This window comes from Dipodomys spectabilis, unplaced genomic scaffold (genome assembly GCF_019054845.1).
Source record: "Dipodomys spectabilis isolate Male_0828 unplaced genomic scaffold, ASM1905484v1 ptg000107l, whole genome shotgun sequence".
Lineage (NCBI taxonomy): Eukaryota > Metazoa > Chordata > Mammalia > Rodentia > Heteromyidae > Dipodomys > Dipodomys spectabilis.
In genome coordinates, this window is record NW_024870784.1 from 4,355,751 (window position 1) to 4,372,789 (window position 17,039).

The window sequence follows — 17,039 nt, forward strand, 5'->3', positions numbered from 1 at the left end:
CCGAACATTTTGGCATCCGCGCGGAGGTTAGCGCCGAGCACGCGGGCGGGGACGGCGGCCCATTTCACCGCCGCGGAGACTGAGCCCGCCGCGGGCCCGGCCGGCCCAAGGTCACGCAGCCGGGCCTCCGCCACCGGGCGTCGGTGGCCAGGCCAGGCTCTGACCACCGAACTCCTCCTCCTCCTCCTCTTTTTTTCTGTTAGAAACACGGGCAGATTTCGGAGCCATTTGTCGGTGATGACTCAGGGCTCTCAGCCCGCGGCCCGTCCGGCCCGGCGTTCAGCTCGGGGTGCCTAAGCGTGTGCCGCGCGGCGCGAGCCCTCCCCGCGGCCTCCCCTGCCCCACAGAGCTCGGCACCTTTTTTTGAAAGGATTCGCTACGTGGTGCGCTTGGCTCCCTGCTCTTCCTTTAAGTCCCCGCTGCCCTCGGAGTGTTGCTGAGTCCTGGGAGAGCTCTGTGTGAAGTTACTGTCAGTCGTTTTCCTAAGGAAGCTCGGATGTGCCCCAGAGCCGCTGATGTGATTTTTGTACATGTGTTACAATGAGTGAGTGCATTTCGGTCTGGGGTATCCATAATTCTGCGAAGTTAACTTTCAGCTGTTGTCTCCCTGCATTCCTCTTAATTGTTCTTTAAGAGAATGTTATTTTCTGGTAGACTGTAAATGGGAGCCAGCATTTCACGAACTAAGGTTTCAAACAAATAGCTGTTAAATAAAAGTTTATTTGTTGGTGGTTAGGAGTCCTGATGTACATAGGATTTACACTTGCAGGGTCCTAGCAGTTTCGAAGGGTTTGCCTTGGCATGGCAGTGGTGTTCATGGTAGCTGTCCAAATTTATTTAGACCTCAAAGCTTGCCAGAAAGTTAAGGACTCCTGTCAGTTTCTACTCCAAGTACTCTTGTAAAGCTGAGTATAAAAAGTTCATATTTACTTCAGAGAAACATAAGCTAAGCAACGAATTCTAGGAGGAAGGGTTTCTCCTGATGTTTCAAAGGTGAAAGCACAGGTCTTTATAACTGGTGGGTGATTTTAGCTTTGAAGAAATAGACTTGAAGGAATGACAGTTACTGGTAGAGTTGGGTAAGGGACTAAATGATTTAGTGAGATCTTCAATATTCCTAGGAGAAGGTTAGCCATGAGACCATTTTTTAAACCTTGGTGACTTTTTGGCAGGATTTGTTACAAACTTAACATAGAAAATTACTATGTGCTAGCCATCTGAAAGTGCGGAAGTTAGTTTTTAGGAGCACCAACATTCAGTTTAAATGTAGATAGTCACCTTGCGTGCAGTGCCTTGTTTGGGAATATTAATAGTAAAAAAACTGCTTGGATAGAAATTACTTTTCCCTTTAGAATATTCTCTGAGGTATGTCTCTTAATTTTTCTTAAGAATAGTTACTTTGTGACTTAAAAGAGGTAGGAGTGGAGCCTGGTGGGTGCAACAAGGTATTTAGCGCTAAATAATTTTGTACATATTTATCTGCAAAAGTAAAAGTCAAAATAACTTGTTATAAATAGGATGTGTCATGGCCTTTGGCATGTGTTTTGTTTTTTAAAAATAGAAAATATTATTTGTGTTAAATCTTGGCTATTATTTGAAAGTTTTTTTTTTTAAAGAAATATCTTAGAAGCTAGGTGCCAGTGGCTTATACCTGTAATCCTAGCTACTCAGTAGGCTGAGATCTGAGGATCATGGTTCAAAGCCAGCCTGGGCAGACTTATCTCCAATTAACCACCAGAAAACCAGAAGTGGCACTGTGGCTCAAGTGGTTGAGCACTAGACTTGAGCTAAAGAGCTCAGGGTCAGTGCCCAGGCCCGAGTTCAAGCCCCATGACTGACCGACCCTTCCCCCCCCCCCCCCAAAAAAAAAAGAGGATCTTAGAAATTTAGACTATCCAGGGTTTTTTTTTGTACATGTTTATGGTTGGTGAGTCTAGGTATGGGAAGAAAATTGGAATAGAAAGAACTGTGTTACAGGCAAGAAGGGATTGTCTTGTACTTGACATTAAAAAGACTAGTTAGTAGATGAGGAGGGCTTAGTTGGTGATATCTTAGTATTTGTGATCTGATAGATAGGTACTGGTTTTTGCTTTGGCATTAGTTCTCTTACAATGAAAAGCTTTTATTTTGCCCCTCCCCTACCACCCAAACACACCCACACGTTTCCTCTCTTTCTCTGTCCAAGAACTTAACCATTCGAACCTGGCAAAACCTACAAAGTTCCACAAAGTCTCCATCAAGAATTTGGCTCTTTACTCTGAATTATTAGTCTTAGAATTTGAGGGTATTCCTCAGTAGTAGTCTAAACTATGAGCTCACAGCCTTTGCTTTTTATTGGTTTTCTCTCCTTACTTCATTTTAGAAATAAAGTTAATACTTGACAGTATTGAAGTCACCTGAACTTGATCCTACAGTTTGCCCTGTGTGTTGCAAAGTGGATTGTGTGACTGGTGTATGACTGGTGGATGGCATCTTACGGGAGTGGTTATGCCTTCAAGAACTCTCACCGTGTTTTCTTGATTTACTAGAGCACTCAGGTGAATTCATAACCACTGCTTCCACAATTTGGGTTAAAAATTTTTTTTGGGGGGTGAAAATTAGTGTTTTAATTTTTGGAAGAAGTCTGCAAATGATTGTAAGTTGCCTAATGTTTCTCTGCTGTTGCCCCTTAGAAAAGAAATGGAAGCCTTGTCTCAGGTCCACTATTAAGTTTAGAGTTGCAAGTTTAGCCATTGGATGTGTGAGATTGAAATGTAGACTGCACGTGGCTGATTTAAGGTTAAGGTTCATATTAGATAATGCTGGCAAGTCTTGTTTCTTAATCTAGTGTTGTAGGCAGCCTCAGTTTCAACTTTTGGTGTATGGAGACAAAATGATTCACACTTATATAATATAAAACAGCCCCCCCCCCCCCCACCTTTTGAGTTAAGCCGTTGCTTTGAAATCCTGTTTCCAGAGTTTTGTAGTGAGTTCAGATTGGTTGTTGGAGATACCTTATGTTGAACATCTTCTGTGATGCGGTTCCTCCCAGGCTAGGTGTGCTTGTTGCTGATTATGCGTTGTTTCAGTCTCTTGACAGTTGGCTCTATGTTTTCTCTTTTCTAGAAGGTGATTTTTTGAAAGTTTGTATTAAAAATTTTGAGAAGTGAACTTATTTTTGTCCTTGTTTGAGGGACTTAGGCTCTTCATATTATGTACAGTGAGTATAGTTTAAAATGTGTGGACCATTTATTAATCATTTGGAGTTTTATCTCCCCATAATTTAATTTTGAATTTAAGTTTGAATTTTGAGTTTCAGTTGAATTTGGGGGGAAGGAAGTGTTAATAAACAGGTTTGACATGAAATGCAACCACCTTTTAACATCAGCTCTGCTGAGTTCATCTTAGTCATTAAACACATTTCTAATGACAAGAATTGGCTTAAAAAACTTGATAAGGTTTAAGGTTTTTATTAAGGTTTGTATCTTGGCACATGTACTTGGGTAGGAAGATACTCCAACTGTGGCATCTATCCCAGGTCTTGCTGACAGTGTAGTTACGGGTAGCAGTTGAGGGGCATGCTGCTGTGGAGCTCAGCTGTGGTGGGATGGCAGCGCTTGCGGCCAGTCAGCTCTGGAGACTCATTCCCTGCTAGCGCAAGTGTTAGGCATGACAGTCTCTTGAAGCCTCACTTTTCTCAGTAAACTGGGGTTGATGACAGTTATAGGTTCTTGTGAAGGTGGTGATAGTGAATGTAAATTCGTTTTCTCCTTTCCTTCCACCTTTCTGTTTAATTCATACTCAAGCATAACTGCTTGTGAGCAGCCTCTTCCAACCCCAGCCTAGGTGAGGTTCCTTGGACACTCGGCTTTTCTTTCACATTCTCTATATAGTATAATCATTTACGTCCATGTATATATTTATTCATTTCACATCAGTTTCTTTCTCTGTTAGATTCATTGGGACAGAAAACAGTCATTTAGCTTTCTGTAGTTCTGGAGTTTGAACTCGGATCTTAGTGGTCACTATGCAGTCATTTCCACTCAAGGAGTCCCTTTTCCTTTAGTTATTTTCCTGTAGAGTCTTTCGTTTCTGTGATCCTTCTATTTGCCCTTTTCTCATGTAGCTGAAACAACAGGTATGCAGCACCATACCCTCTTGTGTGTGTGTGTGTGTGTGTGTGTGTGTGTGTGTGTGTGTGTGTGTGTGTGTGTATGCACGTGTGTGTACGCGTGGGTGGGGACTGGGGCTTGAACACAGAACCTGGCACTGTCCCTGAGTTTCTTTGGTCAGGCCTAGCACTCTTCCACTTGAGCCTGGCCCCACTTTTTTTTTTTAGTTGGTTGTGGGGCTTGACCTCTGGGCTTGGGCGCTGTCCCTGCGCTCTTCAGTCCAGCGCTTCATCAAGGCTAGCGCTCTACTGCTTGAGCCACAGGGCCACTTCCGGTTTTCTAGTGGTTTATTGGAGATAAGAGTCTCAGGGACTTTCCTGCCTGGGCTGGCTTTGAACCGTGATCCTCAGATCTCAGCCTTCTGAGTAGCTAGGATTACAGGAGTGAGCCACCGGCGCCTGGTGTGGCCCCACTTTTATTGGTTAAGATGAGGTCTTGAACTTTTTCCTTCCTGACCTCCAGCTGTGATCCTCCCAGTCTCCATATAGAGTAGCAAGGATTTCAAGCCTGAGTGGCTGTGCCTGGCCATAAGTCTTCCTTGATCAAAGCGTGACTGCAGAGCCTGGCATATAGCAGGTGTGGATATGTGTGTGTGTATGTGTATGTCCGTGTCCGTGTATGTGTATGTGTTTGTACGTATGTGGAAGGAGTATTCCTGCGTGCTGATTCCTGATTCCTGCCTAATACTACACTTAGCTGTTTAATCTTGGGTGTAAGAACTTCTCTGTGCCTTAGGATTCTATATATCAGTTGTGGATGTCACTACCTATCCTGCCTAGGATTTGGAGAATTTAATTAGATGCTAGAGGTTCTCCCTCCCTCCCTCCCTCCCTCCCTCCCTCCCTCCCTACCTCCCTCCTTCCCTCCCTCTCTCTCTCTTTCTTTCTTTCTTTTTTGCTGGTCATGTGGCCTGAACTCTGGGTCTGGGCGCTGTCCCTCAGCTCTTCAGCTCAAGGCTAGTGCTCTACCACTTGAGCCACAGCGCCACTTCTGGCTTTTTCTGCTTATGTGGTGCTGAGGAATCGAACCCAGGGCCTCATGCATGCAAGGCAAGCACTCTACCACTGAGCTACCTTCCCAGCCCCTCTTTCTTTCTTAACATATAAGATGATTATAAACATAAGATGATAGAGTCATTACTAATCTCAGAAATGGAGTTGTCCAATATGAGGTTTATTGTAACTCAGAACAAGAATTTGCAATTAGAGTCTCAGCTTTCCAAGTTGTTAGGTAGCTATTATTTAATATGTACTGTAAATTGAAACATTTCTTTTGTGTGTGCATGGGTGTGCTAGGTAGAACTCAAGGCCTGGGCAGTGTCCTTGAACTTTTATACTCAAGGCTAGTATTCAACCATTTGGATCACAGCTCCACTTCCAGCTTTTTGGTGGTTTATTGGAAATAAAAGCCTCATGGACTTTCCTGCTTGGATTAGCTTCAAACCATGATTTTCAGCTCTCAGCCTCCTGAATAGGTGTGAGTCACTAGTGCCTGGCTTCTTTGTTGAGATAGGTCCTGGGAAATTTTCTGCTGTATTGGCCTTGAACCATGATCCATCCATTTCCAGCTTCCCAAGTAGCTAGGATAATAGGGGTGCCTGGTTATAAATTTAAACTTCTTCATTTTTTTGGGTACTACTCCTGAGCTTTTGAACTTAGGGCCTGTGTATTGTTTCTGAGTGCCTTCACTCAAAGCCAGCTCTCTACCACTCAAGTTATAGCTCTTGCAGCTTTTTCTTTTCTATCATTTTCTTTTCTCTCTCTCTCTTTTTTTCTTTCTTTCTTTCTTTCTTCCTTCCTTTCTTCCTTTCTTTCTTTTTTGTGTGGTTAATTGGAAATAAGAACCTCAGGAACTTTTCTGTCTTGGATGGCTTTGAACTGTGATCCTTGAATCTCAGCCTCCTGAGTAGCTAGGATTACTGGTGTGAGCTACCTTTTGATATGCATTAGTTAGGATGTTAAATGGGGCTGGGAATGTGGCTTTGTGGTAGAGTGCTTGCCTAGCATGCATGAAGCCCTGGGTTCTGTTTCTCAGTTCTACATAAACAGAAAAAGCCAGAAGTGGCTCTGTGTCTCAAGTGGTAGAGTGCTAGCCTTGAGCACAGAGAAGCTCAAGGGCAGTGCCCAGCCTTGAGTTCAAGCTCCAGGACCAGTCAAAAAAAAGAAAAAAAAAAAAAAAGAATGCAAGTTAACTTAAACAGTGAATGAAACAAATGGTCTGAGACTGGTAGGACTGGTAGGATATGGGGACATGTAATTGCTTTTCTTGTTGTGTTCCTGTATTTAAGGCGTTACCTTTCTTTTTATAGTACAAAATATCTCTACACCATTTCCATAGTCCAGAATTAGGACATAGAACCTTTATAGATAAACCAGGAAGCTGCATACATGACTTCTGTGTATACCTTGTTGGTATCACACAGTCATATTACCATACTTGGCTGTAAAGAGAAGCTGAGATATGAGGTAGGGTGGCTGTTTTGCTGAAAATTTGTTTAGAAGAGCAGAATGGGAAAATTAAACCTTGCCTTCCAATTTCTGAGTGTTCTGGAAGAAATTTTTGGTAAAAGGCAATTTATTTTCTATATTTATATCTTCTGAACTATATATAGTATGCAAACTCAAATTGGTTATCAGTTATGCAACATATACATCTATAGTCAATTTAGAAAATATATCTATACTTTTAGCAGTGAAGGAATTTGGGACCTAAAATTTGTACTGACTTGACCTTTTTTTTTTTTTTGGTCAGTCGTGGGGCCTGAACTCTGGGCCTGGGCGCTGTCCCTCTGCTCTTCAGATCAAGGCTAGCACTCTACCACTTGAGCTACAGCGCACTTCTCGCTTTTTCTGTTTATGTGGTGCTGAGGAATTGAACCCAGGGCCTCATGCATGTGAGGCGAGCACCCTACCACTGAGCCACCTTCCCAGCCCCCAAAGTGTAATTCTTGATAGCTGTGATATCATGTACATTTGAAACCTAAGTTTTTGGATTTAGTTTTAGTAGTTTACTGGACTTACCCTGTGCATGTATTCCTGCTTATTTCTGCAGCACAGTATGCCAGGAGAACACTTGGATCTTGTCAGGATTTTAGTAAATGTTTGTGTTGTTGAACATTGCAAGTGATGATACGAACTATATAGTCTCATCTTTAGTTTCTGTGAGTTTGAAAAGACAAGGAAGATCTAGATTTCCTTTCAACTGTTATTTAATAGGGACTTGGGAAAATAATGATTATCAGTCTCTTGGACAACTCATCAGAATCCTAGAATTCTGAAGCTCAGATATTTGTCTTTCTGTAGATTAGGGGTAATTTATGGAGTCTGCTTTCTTCATAAGGATTACAGGTAACTGAGATGCAGAAGAAACATTCTGAGAAACAATGTTCCTCTTTTATTGCAGTAGGCAATGAATGCAAAGAAGCTAAGTGACTTAGCTTGGTGCTTCAAAATAAGTAGACTTGAGACTAGCTTTAGTTCTCCTGACTTCTGGTTAGTTGTTCTTTCTGCAGAAGAAAGAATGGTATACAAAGCCTACAAGATGCATTGGGATTTTTATAGGAGTAACTGTCACTCTAAAATATGTTGCTTTTTGTGTGTGATTTCATCCCTAGTAAATGGTTGGCTCTCTTAATTGTCCTTTGAGTCTAGTAGAAAAATGACTCAGTCAACAGAGTATTTAAAAGTGAGAAGTGGAAGTTTTAAGTGAGGCTTTGTTAGCAATAGTACTGTGGTGGACAGCATTAGGGTAGGTAGATTGGATAGGTAGGACTTGTCTATAACCCTAGCAGTTCTATATTCTTAGCTACTCAGGAGGCAGAGATTTGAGGATGGCCATTTGAAGGTAAGGGAGTCTGGGTAGGAAAGGCTATGAGACACTTATCTCAACTACCTAAAGTCTGGAAGTGGAGGTGTAGCTCAAGTGGTAGAGCTTTGGTCTTGAGCAAAAAAGCTCAATGACAACATACCTGGGCCCTGAGTTGAAGCCCCTAGAGCAGCACTGAGAAAAACCAACGAGACAAGGAACAAACGTAGATCTTGTCCTCAAGTTATTACTTTCTTTTTAAAAAATCTTAGTTCTTGAAGTTTTCACTGTTGGAATTTATTACAAGTTAGCAGCTACACCAAGAGCTTTTTGGAGAGGGAGAGGGAAGAATGTAGTACACTTACCTCTCCTGAGGCAAACTGAGAACTGTCACTTGTGGGACAGTCATGGGCCGACAGTGATAGGAATGTGCATAATCTTGCTGAGGACCTCTGAACTTGTTTAACTACTATACTAGAGCCCATGGATATGGAGCTGAGGCTCAAGTGGTAGAGCGCTAGCCTTGAATGAAAAAGCTCAGTGACATCGCCAAGATCCTGAGTTCAAGCCTCAGAAACTGGTACAAAAAAAGGTATATACAATTAAAAAAAAAACCAAGCCCTATACAATATCAGACACATTCTTCTCCTGCTCCAAAGATAATAACTTGCTTCCCTACCAGAAATATTCTGTGTGTCTCTATATATAGTGTGTATAAACTAATTAATATGTATTGTTGTTGCAAAACTTGTATGTTTAGTATGATCACCTCCTTTTTGTGGTGCTGAAGATAACTAGTGCCTGTGCATGCTAGGTGTGTGTTCCAACCACTGAGTTACACCTGTAGCCCTATTCTAGTGCCTAGACATTGTATGTGTCTTTCTGCTTGTACAAAGTATACATTAGAAACAAAAGCATACTAAACACACAGTTTTGCAACGTAAGCTTCCTACTTGATCTTAGAATTCCACATCAAGTCAGCACAGGGACTTGGGCTCAAGCTCGTCATCCTAGCTACTTAAAAGGTAGAGATAGAGGTGTGAGGCCAACATGGGCATTAGTTGAGACTCCCCTATCAACTAATGCCCATGGGCATACTGTTATGTATCTGTTACTCTAAACTACAGGAGGCATGTGTCTGACATATCTTTCACAAAGGGCAGCATAAATAGGAGGATAACAGTTCAGCCCAGCCCCAGAATAGAGACCCTGTATTGAAAATAACCAATGCCTTTAAAAAGGAGGATTAATAGAGTAGCTCACGTGGTAGAGAGTTTGCTTAGCAAGCATGAGGCCCTGAGTGCAAATCTCAGTACATCAAAAAGAAAAGACTGATTCCAGTACTAGCTGACAGAGCTACTCTATGTGGTGTGTGTGTGTGTGTGTGTGTGTGTGTGCGTGTGTGCGCGCGCGCGCGCGCGTGCGCGTGTGCATGCGCATTTGCATTTGTGTAGTTCCTGAGGCTTGAACTCAAGGCCTAGATGTTCTTTTTTAGCATTTTTGCTCAAGGCTGGTTGGTGCTATGCAGCTTGAGCCATAGCTCACTTCAGCTTTTTGGTGGTTAATTTGAGATAGAAAATCAAACTTTCCTATGTGGGTTGTCTTTGAACCAGGATCTTCACATCTCAGGCTCCTGAGTAGTTAGGATTTGCTCAAGGGTAATGACCTACCACTTGAGTCTTTTTTTTTGGCCGGGGGGGGGGGGGGGGGTCGTGGGCTTGAACTCTCTGGGGCCTGGGTGTTGTCTCTGAGCTCTTCATCTCAAGGTGAGCACTCTACCACTTGAGCCACAGCGCCACTTCCTGTTTTCTGGTGGTTAATTGGAGATCAGAGTCTCACGGACTTTCCTGCCTGGGCTGGGTTTGAACCATAGTCCTTGGCTCTCAGCCTTCTGAGTAGGTAGGATTACAGGCGTGAGCCACAGGAGTCCTGCTCACTTGAGCCTTTGTTGGTTAATTTGAGATAAGTCTCATGGTCTTTTCTGCCCAAGCTGGCTTTGAACTGTGATCCTCATATCTCAGCCTCCTGAGTAGCTAGAATTACAGGTGTGAGCCACTGGTGCCCAACTTTCTCTGTGGTTTTTAATGATTGTGGAACATTTGATTTTGTGGGTGTTCTTTTATTTAATACTAATTAATGGACATTTAAATTATTTTCATACTTTTGTTCTTTAAACCATGTTGTGGTAGTATTATTTCTTGTGCATGTTGTGGCCTGTGAGCATTAGCCAAATGATGCTTATTTATGAGAAAAATGGCTATTTGAGTATTTGAGTATGTACTGCTGAACTGTCTTCCAAAAGATAGCACCAATTTATACTTTGACCACCAGTGTCTGCAAGTAGTTTCCAGTTTCTTACAAATGATCTAAAAGTTTTAAATCTGTGCCAACTTGACAGGTAAATAATGTTTTAATTGTTTGGATTTGTATTTCTTTATGACTGAGTTTAAACACCTGAAATGGTATTATAAGCCTTTTTTGCTTTTTCTTTGAGGTAAATAAAGTTGCAATGTTGGGACTAGATCTTAAAGAGGGAATGAGGGATATGTAGGAGTCCAGTAGGGTGGTCATGGTGGGTGACAGACGTGTCTGGACATTGGAGAGAGGAAGAGGCTTGGAGAGAAGGTGAAAAAGGGACAGGGGCAGATGAGCATGCTCAGGAAGGCTGGGTGGGGACAGCCGTGATGGAAAATGAAGGGAAAGTTTTTAGCTGGTCCGTTGATTAAAAATTACAGATTAGAAGAGAACACAGCAAAGAAATGGAAGGTGTATTCTATCATCAGTGTGACCAGAGTTTCTGGAGAAAGAAAGAATGGAAGGTCTGTTGAGGCCAGGAGCTAGAGGCCTTTCTGGGCAATACCCACAGAGGTTGACTGGGAGCAGAAGGGAAAGAGAATGACAGGAAAGTCATGAAAGGAAGTTCCTGCATCCCATTAGAAGCATGTGGAGAGCCAGGTGCTGCCAGCTCACGCCTGTAATCCTAGCTGCTCAGGAAGCTGAGATCTGAGGATCACGGTTGAAAGTCAGTGGCTTGGGAAGTCTGTGAGACTATCTCCAGTTCATCACAGAAAAATCTGCAAGTAGAGCTGTGGCTCAAGTGGTCCAGTACTACTAGCATGGAGCTAAAGGAGCTCTGGGACAGGGCCCAGGCCCGGGGTTCAAGTCCCAAGACTTCTTCCCCCCCCCAAAAAAAAAAAAATTAGGTGGAAACAGTTTGCAGCACCTTTAGGGATGAGCTCGACTATGGGGCAGCAGGAGATGCCAGATGCCGTGTTTGAAGCTGCAGATCGGAAAAGCAAGTAGTCGTCATGTATAAAATACAGAGTAACAGATAGGAGAAATTCATTTATTCTGTTTAGTATTTCCTTGAAAACCATGATATTCTGTTTATTTATACATGTATTTTAAGAAATGTGATCAGCTAAAAAGCATCTTGTGAGTTGATAGTAAGCTTTTAGCAAGCCTTGGATTACCAAACTGAAATTATGGCTACCACTGTCTTTGCCATCTTGGAAGATTTGTCCTAATGGAGAAATCTTTAATAGTCTTCTGTGTAGGCTGAAGGACACAGTCTAGAGGAAACATAAATTCTCACTGGGGGACCTTGAGTATATAAACTTGACCACTTTCGATGGTGCTCTCTGTGGCAGTGGGCACTGAACTCAGGGCCTGCCGCTGGCTCTGCTCCTCTCTAGCACCTGAACTGTGTCTTCAACCCAAGGTTCAAATAGTCCTTTAAAAAGTTTTTTTGACAATTAATTTGAGTTAAAGGTTTATTTGGGTGTGCCTAGGGCTCTAGTCCTTAAGACAAATAGGGTTTGTTAAAATTTTTCTGATTTGATAATTTTCTCATGAAAAGAAAAACTTCTACCTAGTGGTGATTTTACTTCCTGCTTTAACACCACTTGTCATTGATAGACATTACTTCTGTGGGATGAAGATTGTTTTGTGACAGTTTTTCAAAGGAATAAGATTTCATTAACTATTTCAAAATTTCTAATTTTGTTTGCATTTCTTTATGGTTCCATAGTACAGCTTAAAACCTCAATAAATCTAGGTAAATTTGCCTAGGAATTGTCCTGAAGGCCAACAGTTACTCTACAGCATTTGTAGAAAAATGAGATTGATGAGAGGAGTTTTAGGATTCATGGCAGACAGACTGGAAAAGTTGTCAAGTATAAAGTGGGCATATAGAAAGATCAAGGAATAAGAAAAGTTCATTTGAATGAGCAGAAATAGAAGAGAGATTTGAGTAAATGAGCCAGATTTCATTGTCATTTTACTCTTTGATGGTTGAGACTCTGAAGGTGAACCTTTCCACTCTTTCCCAAATGATCTGCCTGGCAGTGTTGCTGCATCTCACTTCTCAGGTCTCCTGGGTCAGGTGGCAGTAGCTGCCTCCCTTTCTGTCCCAAATCATCTCTTCATTAACTACTTTTCCTCATTCATTTTCAGCCTAGATAAAAACTTTGTTAGGGAAGGCCTCCTACTCTCCCCAAGTCTAAGCTTAAAAAATTTCATTTTTCCTGTCCCTTTATAATTCTTACTATAGGTTTTTTCTTCTTTTTTTGGTCATGGGGCTTGAACTCTGGGCTTGGGCACTGTCCCTCAGCTCTTCAGCTCAAGGCTAGTGCTCTACCACTTGAGCCACAGTGCCACTTCCAATATAGTTTTTTTTTTTTTTAATGTTTGATAGACTAGTCCTTTGAAGAAATTAACAGTGGTATTTTCCCTTTTTCCCATTCTTAAGTGTTTCTAGAGTGGTTGATACTTAGTAAACACTAAATAAATATTGTTGAATGAATCAATGAACTGCATTTTCTGATTTTTGCTGGTTGGTGTTGGGAACCTAAAAACTGGGACAGTGGATTAATTGTGGACTCAAGTAAGAACAGGGAGTTTGGAAGTTTGAGGAAAAGGAGGGTGAGGCTCTTTAATGATAGAGGATTGGGCTAGGCACTGGCTGGCTTATACCTGTAATATAATCCTAACTTACTCAGGAGACTAAGATCTGGGGATCAGTCTTCCAAGCCATATCTGAGAGACTCTTCTCTCCAGTTAATTTGCACAAAGCCGGAAGCAGAAGTATAGCTCAAGCGATAGTATCTTCTTTGTGCTGAAATACTGAGCAAGAATCCTACACCCTGACTGAGTTCAGGCCCCGTTGTCAGCATATAAAGAAAAAAAAGATAGACTGGAAAATCTATTTACTGTACAAACTAGAAAGAGAATATTATTTGTGGATTATGAGTGCCTGCTATATATTGGTAGTTTAGTATTGAGTGTGAAGTGGAAAGAATTGTGCCTTCCTTATTAAAAGTATATGTAATGTTACCAGTTTATTGAACTCAGTACAGTCATTGGTGGTCATTTGGAGCAGTTCACTTAGGCAGTTTATTTAGCACATCTCAATCATTCTGCCTCAACTTCCAGATTGCTGGGATTAAAGGCATGAACCACCAAATCCTGCTGAGTAGTTTTAAATTATAGAAGGGAATTAGCTAGGATAATATATTTAGCCTTATTCTTAGCCAACAGAGTGATGCTCATTCAACTGCAAATCTAGCACTTCTAGCTTTGGTTTCATTTAAAACGGACAGAAAAGTGAAGAAAATAGTTTGGATGCTAGAAAGCTTTGATTTCAAATTTAGATGAGAAGAAAGTATAGGCTTATAGAATGGACAGATTTTTAAAAGAATGAGTCTTGTAACTAGTTAGAAAATTATTGAGGCTATTGAGCATGTCAGTGCTTTTTAAATTTATAAGATTAACATTTGTTTCAAGTTTTTTTTTTTTTGCCGGTTGTGGGGCTTGAACTCTGGGCCTGGGCGCTGTCCCTCAGCTCAAGGCAAACACTCTACCACTTGAGCCATAGCACCACTTCCGTTTTTTCTGAGTGGTTTATTGGAGATGAGTCTCATGGACTTTCCTGCCTGCCTGGGCTGGCTTTGAACCGTGACCCTCAGATCTCAGTTTCCTGAGTAGCTAGGATTACAGGCTTGAGCCACTGGCGCCCGGCCAGTTACCCATTTTTGAACTTTCAGAGAGGAAAGAAAGAAACGGACCTTCTGTAGCCCATTAATTGAAGAGGTAGATAAAAGTTCAGTGTGTGGGATTGTTTCCCGGTACTAGAAGTTCATTCGTCTTTTGGATGATTAATAAAATCTAACTTCTATGTTTTAAGAAGTCTTTATTTGAGAAGTCTTGGTGAAAAGCAGAGACCTCTTTCCAGTGTGAGACCAGCTGTTCACTTTCCCTTTGTCTTTTGCAGTCAGGTGACCTACTTGTGCCTGACTACCTCAGAAGCACATGGCGCATAGAATCTGTGCTCCAGGTTAGAGTGAGTGCTGTGTGTTTTTCAGAGGCAGCGTCAGCAGAGATTCCACTTTCAACATTTGAGTGTCTGGTCTCAGGGGTGTCAAATACAAGTTGCAGTGTCTAAATCTTGTGTGGCCTTTACTAGACCAGATCTATTATTTGAAGTTTGATTCTTCTTTTTAACTGGGACTTGTCCCCTCATGGGGTTTTCTGGGAATTACCTAATATACTTTAATAACTTCCCTTTCAGTCTCAACAAAGCCAGAGCTAGTTGCTTTTGTTTGCAGCTAAGCTTTCCTTTAGATGATGCTAATTAAGATAATAGACAATTCAAAAGAATTCTCCAGGGTCTGGCCTACCTGCATCAAGATTAGAATTTTCTAATGAGAAGAGGTCTTGGTATATGTTAAATACTTATAAAACAGTTTGCTTATTGGTTTAATTGTCAAGTTCAAGAGTCTGGCCTAGGCCAGGATATAGTCTAGGTGGGAAGGGAATACGCGAGTGACATGATACAGATCCCTTTACCCATAGATGTTGTAAAGATGTAGAAGAAGCAAGAAGTCAAATAATATTATGACAAAGGTGATGGATGAATGGTTGGGCACCAGTGGCTCATGCCTATAATCCTAGTTCCTTAGGAGGCTGAGATCTGAGGATCAAAGTTTGAATCTAGCTTGAGCTTGAAAAGTCTAAGAGACTCTATCTCCAGGTAGTCAGCAAAAAGCTGGAAGTAGTGGTGTGACTCCTTCAGTGAAAAAGTCAATCAAGAGTCCAAAGCCGTGAGTTCAATCCCCAGTACCATCTCACACACACACACAAAGTGAAGATGCATGACTTACATATTGTGTGTATGTAGGTGTTACAGTTTATAAAATGTGTAGTTTTGAAAGGTTAAAGTCTGAGGCAGTGACCACCACGTGTTGCCAACACGTGGTGGTAATCAAAACACCTGGTTGGTTGTGTGCCTATATAAGACATGCAAATCCTTAGCTCAGGGCTCTCCTCCTGGGCTCCGCTGTGTTGGAGTGTAGGACAAGGCCCGAGCTGCAGACCGTTTAAATAAAACAGCTGTAGAGTCTGACTCTTGGTGGTCTTCTTGCTGGGGGGGGGGGGGGTGGGTCCTGTGACCTTGGCATAACAGTTTAAACTTAGGTTCAAAGAATTAGGACTTGTACTTTTGACTGTGAGATAGTAGCATTCTGAATTTTCCCTCCTACCATAAACATCTGGAACATTGCACAAAAGACTTTTCAGATACTGAATACTAGGTACTACAGGGCTGAGATCCCTGATAGATGAGCAGTGAATGAGGTGAGTCCCCTGATGGCTTAGTTTACTGCCTGGAGGCACTGAGGTCTGTGGGGAGGGGGATTCTAGATAGAAGGTCTAGATAGAGTTGGGAACTCAATGACCAAAGATTGGAAAGCTACAGAAGCAACGGTTAAAGCTGCAGAAGACCAAGGGCTTCTGCTTTGAGGAACAGAGTTCTAGAGAGAAAGGAGCTAAGTATAAAGGTTCTATCCATCTACTTGTGTTGTTAGTGGTTCTCTTGTTTGGATGAATACTTATATAAACAAATAGGATACGGTTGCATAAAGGAACACTCTTTGGGGAAGCTGTGAGCATGACAATCCTCAGAAAATATACAAGGTTTAAAATTATTTGAGTACCAGAAAGGAAAGATCGCAAATGCGTGATTTGTTGAAACTCCAGAAGGGCCAAAGTAGTCCTAAAGTAAAGGCCTCTCTAGCCGGGCGCTGGTGGCTCACGCCTGTAATCCTAGCTACTCAGGAGGCTGAGATCTGAGGATCGCGGTTCAAAACCAGCCCGGGCAGGAGAGACCGTGAGACTCCTATCTCCAATAAACCACCAGAAAACCGGAAGTGGCGCTGTAGCTCAAGTGGTAGAGCGCTCGCCTTGAGCTGAAGAGCTGAGGGACAGCGCCCAGGCCCAGAGTTCAAGCCCCACGACCGACAAAAAAAAAAAAAAAAAGTAAAGGCCTCTCTGGATCAGTCTGGGGGGAGGAGGGGAGAGAAAAGCTTACAAATAAACCTCAAAAAGAGTAATCTCATCTGAAAATAATGTAAATTGCTTGTCATTGCAGTGTCCAGTGGGTTCCAAAGAAACAATAGATCCTAGTCCTAAGCCCTGTAAAAGGTACACTATTAAATTAAACATGAAATAATGTGAAGAAGTATAGGTAAGAAATCAGGTGAACAAAATCTGAAACTGACACAAGAAGGTAGAAATAACAAACAAGGACATTAATAACAAGGCAGTTCTCTAGAAAATGAGGCACAGACATGGAAAATAACTGGATGATAGCTTTATATTAGCTATTACAGAAAAAGAAAGGTAAGTAAGCTTGAACATACGGAAGAGAAAACTGTAGAAACAGATACAACAAAGAGAATTAGCAAACAGAATTCTTAAAAAAGTCCATATGAAATTGAGGGTCAGGTTGTGGTTTCACGTTGACATCTTGATACATGAGTTTTGTGCAAGAGTAATTGCGATTATAACTTGAAGTGGTTTTGGTGTTGTAGTTCGTGTAGCTGGAAAAAAGTATTCCAGCAAAGCAGCAGGGTATGGTAGAAAAGATTGATCTGTTGTACTACTTTGTATTTCTTTCATTACAAAACAATGCAAAGTTAGCTCAAAACACATGTATACATTTATTATCTCATAGTTTCTGTGTGGCAGATGTCTAGACACATTTTATCTTAGCACTCTTTCCTGGGACCTTCGGAGGCTGGAAGCATA

The 17,039-nt window shown here is 41.8% G+C and overlaps 1 protein-coding gene across 2 annotated transcripts in view; it reads left to right on the forward strand.

The window, feature by feature from the left end:
• The window catches only part of Dyrk1a (dual specificity tyrosine phosphorylation regulated kinase 1A), a 129,295-nt gene that overhangs the window by 1,035 nt on the left and 111,221 nt on the right, over positions 1 to 17,039 (forward strand). The window lies entirely within an intron of this gene.